This window comes from Nothoprocta perdicaria, unplaced genomic scaffold (assembly GCF_003342845.1).
Source record: "Nothoprocta perdicaria isolate Ctin4 unplaced genomic scaffold, notPer1 scaffold_7, whole genome shotgun sequence".
NCBI classification, from domain to species: Eukaryota; Metazoa; Chordata; class Aves; order Tinamiformes; family Tinamidae; genus Nothoprocta; species Nothoprocta perdicaria.
The window spans coordinates 5,070,225-5,077,194 of NW_020455976.1; the positions used below are offsets into that span (position 1 = coordinate 5,070,225).

General features: G+C 36.3%; 1 long non-coding RNA gene across 1 annotated transcript; it reads right to left on the minus strand.

Annotated features, from left to right (window-relative positions):
- Positions 1–2,002: 2,002 nt before the first annotated feature.
- On the minus strand, positions 2,003–4,767 carry LOC112957180. Its single transcript, XR_003251169.1, has 4 exons — positions 4,730–4,767; positions 4,307–4,430; positions 3,233–3,297; positions 2,003–2,217 (listed from the first exon to the last, which is right to left on the minus strand). It is a non-coding gene; the product is annotated as an uncharacterized LOC112957180 (long non-coding RNA).
- Positions 4,768–6,970: the final 2,203 nt, after the last annotated feature.

The following is a 6,970-nucleotide window of genomic DNA, read 5'->3' on the forward strand; positions in this document are numbered from 1 at the left end:
CTCTCTGTAGGAAGCAGAAATGACAGTGACATGTCTAGTAGCTTGTATTCAGCTGTGCCTGATTGATAGTTGCACAATAGCAAAACAGCTCTTTGTAACTGTTTTATTTTGATGAAGGATGCTGTTTAATTGTCATAGTTAGTCTTTTGTCAAACATTTGTATGTTGCTGAAAAACCCAAGGTTACACACTAGCTGTTATTGTAGGATTAATGAACGACATGTTCTGTTTACTTCTGTAAATACAATACTGATGTTAAATTAAATGATTACATGCAAGAAGAAAATCTTGACTAATAACTGGCTAAGGCTGCAACTGAAGCAGTTAAAATTACAAGCATCCAGGATCTTTCTTAGAAGGCTGGTTATTTTTAGATATAAAACTTCTCACTCCTTTGAAAGTTAGGATGTTGTTCCCAATCACTATAATGAAGATGGTGCTTTTGTCTTTTTACAATGAGTGATTATGATATCAAATAGAGATTCAGTCATAAGTAAGTTCTATCCCAAGATTTGTGACAAACATTTTATGTAATAGGACCTGATTCAATGATCTTTGAAGTCAAGAGGATACTTTCCATCAAATTAGTACTGTTTAGATTAGATTCTTAATTCTATTCTTTTGGTTACCCTGATGGCAAGCAAAGGAGGGAAAAAGAAATAAGAAAGAAAACAAACAAGGTAATTCAGTTTACTTGAATGGGTCTTATCAGGATAAATGAATGAAATGTGGACAGTTTTCAAATACTCACATGTATCTGGATGGAAAGGATATAAGATCATTTTTTGATTCTTCTAAATAAATATTCCCTTTGATTTTGGCCAATATAGTGTGTATCATATGTGACACTACCCTCTATTATGGAGAATGCTTTAGGATAGAACCTGCACAAAATTGGGTAAAGTGGAGCATTTTAAATTTTGATACTTTCCAATTCTGAAGTTCTTGTCCTACTAAGATAATGCGGTAACTGTTTAAGGACTAGAACATACATGAGGTATCAAGTTATCATGTTTTGTGAACACATTACGTGACAATGATGCAAGCAACTACTTCTGGGGGCTGCTGCCACTGTGAATAACGGGGAAGAGGAAATAAAGCAAAGCAGCTGCTGTTGCTCAGCTGATGAAAAGTTCCCTCAAACTATGAGGGAAAAAAAAATTCATATTAGATTACATCTCAATGAGTCAACCCCCACCAGGTTTATCTTTGCTTCAGTCAGTATTGAACTCTCTGTTACTCTAACTTTGATCCAATAATGACAAAATACATTGAGGTCACCTTGCACCAAAAGCAAATGGCAGGACTCTTGAATCGCAGATTCCTTTGTAACACAGTAGCAGTAGTACTTGTGCATCTGAACAGCAATTACACAGCCTTTATGTAGTTAATCTGTTTCAATCAACACATTCACTATTTGTAAAATGGCACTAGCTTATGGGTTAGGAAAAGATATTCCTTCCCATAGGAAAGAATAGCTGAAAGAGATTAATATAGTTTATAAAATATAGTATATAAATTCTTACATATATTAATACTAAAGAGGGGAATGATAGTGAGATTCAAAGAGTAAGGAATATATAATCTCCTGAGGTGTTTTCTCACAGAACAGTTAAATATAAAATCTTACAAGAAATGCTACAGTGAAAAGCAAGTCCAGACCATCAGCTGCTATCCCAAATTGACCACTGAAGTCAATGAATAAAAGGCCTAGTAGAACCAACTGTGAAGTGATCCACCTCTGAAACGCGATCACTCTATCAGCAAGAGGAAGTTGGACATAAACCGACAGATAACATCTATACTGCCTACTGACAGTCATGCACATCTTATGCCATGTAAAGATATTTAGGGCTCCAAAATATATTCCCTATCATGCATGTTGTGGCAGGAAGAAGAAAACAAGGTATCTGACCTGGTAAATCAAGAATGGGGAACTTGGTGAACTCTAGTCCAAGCGCAAGGTTGAAACTCTTTTACTAAGTACCAGGCGGTTGGTGCCAGGACAGATTTCTTTTTCTGCCAACGGCTTTTCATCACTATAATAAGCCACTCGATTCTTTGGAGGTGGCAGCACACAATGTCCTCCAGTACCTTGAGGCAACATCAACTGTAGCTTGAAGAAGGTGGCCTTAAAGTTTAATGCCAGTATTCAAGCTGATAGTTATCTTGGGCTTCTTGTTCTCTCAGGTCAGAGATAGAAAGGCAGGGAATCAGCCTGAAGGAATTTAGAAAATCCACTTTTAAGGTTTGTAAAGACACTAGAACCACAATCTCAGCTGTGACTGTTCCCTAGATGTCAGACTCATTTTGATTGGATTCTATATCTATATTGAACAGATTGCATCCATCTCTTTCCCATTCTCTCTCTGTTTGTCATACTTCAGAAGGAGATCACAAATTAGAATACTCCCAAACTCTTAAAGCTCTGAATTTGAAAGGCAATACTTTGTGAAACATGATACTCAGTATTTAAATAGAGTTGTAGCAGAAAAGAGATGAGTAAATGCGTGATGAAGGTCTCCAAATACTAGGGTTATTTGTTTCCAAGATAGAAATTTCTAAATAGCATTTCTCATTGTCCACTGATATATTCTAGATCCAAACAATAATTTACATGCCTGTCAGCAGAAAATAAGTAATTTCATTATCCATAGAGAAGAAAACCATCCAGGGCTATCCTTGTAAGTATTAATTTATTCCATTCAGTAACTTGTTAAATATTTATTAATAGTTTTTCAATATTTCTGTAGTTGATTAAAGTTTAACTATTTCACATCCACTTAAAATATAGGGAGAAGAACTATTAATGGGCAAGGAATATCATCCAGAAAGCAATTTAGACATAATTATGGCTTGCTGTTCAGTGATGTAATAGGATCCTAATTTGTTGGTCCAGTGAAATTCTAATTACTGTATCCCATCCAAAAAAAACCCTTCCTTGAACACATAAAGTCTGCCTAAAGTCTGTGAACACTCCTGGCAGATGTCCTAAAATGTTGCTGAGCTAAGAGCAAAGTATTCAGCAACTAAAAAGACATCATTCTATTCAATGACTGTTACTTAAGCAAGAAAGAGATACCAAAATCATTGCAAAGTGTTACCAAACAGAAGAAGAAATAATTAATGCCTTTAATATTCTCAGTAATGGTATTAATCCCGGGGAGGAAACCATTTGGCAGAAGAAAAGATGCATTATATTAGTTCATAGCAGCTTATGAAGAAACACTCACTTTTTTCTTACTATCAGGGTTATCTGCCAGGGAGGCCTCAAAGCTCTTCAGACGCTTAAGAAAACCTGTGGGGAGCCAGCACGGGTTTTGTGAAGGAGTGTAGGGGAGGAAGAGATTGATGCTGAAGGCAGTGGCTAGGAAGGGTCTATTTGCTTTGTGAGAGCTGGATTTTGGATCTGACTGAATTAACAAGATGGTGAGTTTGACAGGGGACTTGGGCTACTGCTGGTGGTCCAAGTCAGTGGCAAAATGTGTGCGCTGTAATGGGAGAATCTTCAGGATTATAGCAAGGCTGAAGGCAGAGGTTAAGATCACCGACATTTCCTTTCACTAGCTGTATGTAGCAGAAATTCACCTCTTCTTATTTTTATTGTAGTTATTTTCTCCAAATCACAGGCAAGTTAAATATTGTTGCCTTTGTTAATCTCAAAGTCTGGATATCTGGCATATTATCTGCCATAAGAGAGTAAATACACAGCTGAAACAATTCACCCAAACTCTTTAAAAAGGGCTTGTTAAAGTCATGTTGTGTTTCAAGTCACCCGACCTGGTTCTGCTGACATTTGGCAAGTTCAGTGTTCAAAACCAGCTGTTTTACTTAGTGTATTTTGCTGAATAATGGCATGATTTATTCACTTAACCTTACACATCTCTGCTACAGTGGCACAGCCTATTAACTTTCATCTTGGAAGCAAGAAAACATTCCTATTATGCTTATTTCTCCCTACATCTAGACAAACCCAGTCTCCATAGAAGAGAAGCCAAGTGTATTAATTTCATTTTAAAGTATCTCAGTTTCCTCTCTTTTCCCAGCTCAAAGCTATGACCATACTTATAAGGGTTAACAGAGGCAATGGAAGGAAAAATAAAAACTAGTTCAGTAGATTTTTCTTAAACTCTATTCCTGCTGTTCAATCTGAAGCTCCCCATGCAATCTAGCAGCAAATCTGAAAATCATCATACTTAATGCTCAAAAGAAAAGAATATATATATATATATAAAAAGGCTTTAGTTATATAAATTAAAGAGAGGACAGCCAGAATCTTTCTTTTATTTCACTTGTGAGTTGCTTACCATGAGCAAGAATATATTGCTTCAGCGTTTCATAGGAAGAGGTGGACATCACCAGTGAGATGAGTGGATCAAAACCTACATGCTGCCAACACTGTATTTCAGCCCTTCTGACTCAAGTAGACTCCTAGAAATACAAAATAGTTGTCAAAAATAACCACAGCACCATCAACAAAATATCTTAAACACAGGGACTGAAAAAAACCCAATCCTTACTTTGATATATGTAAGAAAAAATCTGTCTCTTTTATCCACTTGTTGGTATGCCAAAATTCATGCAACACTAGGCCTTGCTTATGAATAACTCAGATTGCACACAGTGAGCATAATCCAAAACGCCCCCAGAGTTGAGAAAGACTCAAACAGCTCCCATCATGCCTGAGCAGCTGATATCAAGTAACACATCTATAGATAATTAGCACTCACCAGATCACAGTAGGAAAACAACCTAGAGGCTGTTTAAATGCACAGAAATGCACAGAAAAATGTGCATAAAATGCACAGAAATGGAGGGTATTAATAAGTCCAAATACCTGGAGGTGGAAAAAAAAGTAAATAAAAGGAAGCTGGAAGGTTGCAAAGCCAGGATATAACTCAAGAGATACTCAACCTCCCACCATTAGGTTTTTGATTGAGAACAAAAACAGATGAGCAGGGTCAGGAAATCACATAAACCTGGTGACTGTGATCCACAACAGTTAATGGGCCAAAGGGTCTAGCTCATAGAACACAGTTGTCAACCTTTCCCCCAAAAAAACTGTCTGCACAGCTGGTTTTCCTTACAACTATGTCATAGCAATGAAGAGGTGACTTGATGAGTATGAGAATATAACATGTCTCTTAAATATGGTTATTATGAACAGGCAGCAAAACTGAAAGAGATGTATCATGCACGTGTGTGTTTGGCTAATTTCATGCTACTCACAGAAAACGTCCATGTTGACAACAGTGGCTTGCTACTCACACAGTGTCCCTGAAGTCTGATATTTGACAAACAACTACTATCTGTCTATCAGCCTGCTGGAAGAAAGCAAGACACCTGCTACTGCTACTGTGCTGATAAACTCTGACACTGATTTAAAACATTTGATATACTCCTAATTACACAAGATAGTTGATTTGCAGATTCACGTATTACAAAGGCAGAAGGGATGGTGTGATCATACAGTATAACCTCTCTTATAGCACAAGGTAAAAGACTTGAATTAATTTTTGTTGGAACTGAAACACCTTTATCAGTACATTTAAAGTTAACATGTAATTTGTTTATAACATCCACCTCCCCATCTTTCATACATGAGAGTGATCAAATTGCACAGCAATTACTAATGTGATGGCAGATTAATAAACCTATAATGGAACTTGATATCACTCTCACTCTTTTAAAGCAACTCAGTAGTAAACATACTGCAGGACTTCAGTTACTTTGCCAAGGTCCTCTTGTGTCATCTGGGGAACAAACTGAAAAGCTAAACTATAACTTAAGCAACTACCCCTGAAATTATTAATTTACCTTCATCCCAGAAGAGCTGACCATCCCAAGAGATCTGATAATACAGACTTTGTGTTTGTGCTTTAGAACTAGACAGTTTAGGGCAATTATCAAAAAGGAAAAGTATGATTAAATCACCTCCTCTTTTTGGACACTTTTTTTTTTTTTCAATTTAAAATACACAAGAATTGCTTACCTACTGCTGGAACAGTTTGACTGCCCTCACAGAATACATCTTGACCCCTTTCCTGGTTTTATTTCCATAAATGAATGTTCCACAAAATTTAATACTGTTTCCAAAACATCACTGCAGTGAATTAGATTAACTTATTCCTAGATGCATACTTTTACAGTTCTTTTTATAGCATCCCAAAGTTTACTTCATGTCACTAGATATGCACCAATGTTGCAGAGTAACTAGGGAGAGTAAAAAACAACTGGAAAACTGCTGCCTCTTATCTATCTATTTGATTCCCAGTAATGCCTGAAACAGATATGATAATTAATTAAAATACACTTTATCAGCAGGTCAATGTTATGAGCTTTATCTATAGTACCTTCAACTTCAAGTTGTCTGTGAGGGAAATGCCTGGTTCTACTTAAAGAATAAAGAAATCTGTATTTCAGCAAGACCCTTTACTTTCTGTTTCTTCACTGAAGTCTCTGAATTTCCATTAAAATGTCTGCAATAATTCAAACCACAGACACATCCGCTGCAGAACCCTTTATAAAGTATCTTTATAAAACATATGTCATTAAACCTTTGCTATCACAATTTGAAAAGATTTTGAAAGGTATTTGCTTTGTAAAGTAGTGAACAGAGAAGATAATGCCTTTGACCTCTCAGTTGCTCATCATTTCCATGTGTGATTTTGAGCTCTTAGGCTTCTGAGTCTTGTCCTTCCATGTAATTAGGGATTCCAAATAGTTTGCTTTTCAATTATTACCTAAATTCTAAACTGTTCTTAAAATAGTACCATATTACATAATTCGAGTAGGGTTTGCACCCTGGAAGAGAAGGGGTGTTGTCAGAATACATTTTCTTGTATTGAACACTGATGAAGCACTCAACTGTGTTGCAAGTCTCTTAGGAAGTAAGAAATGCTCCAAGTGGGTTATTTCAGGGAGAAATTATTTGAGCATAGGAGAAAAAAAAAAAAAAAAAAAAAAAAAAA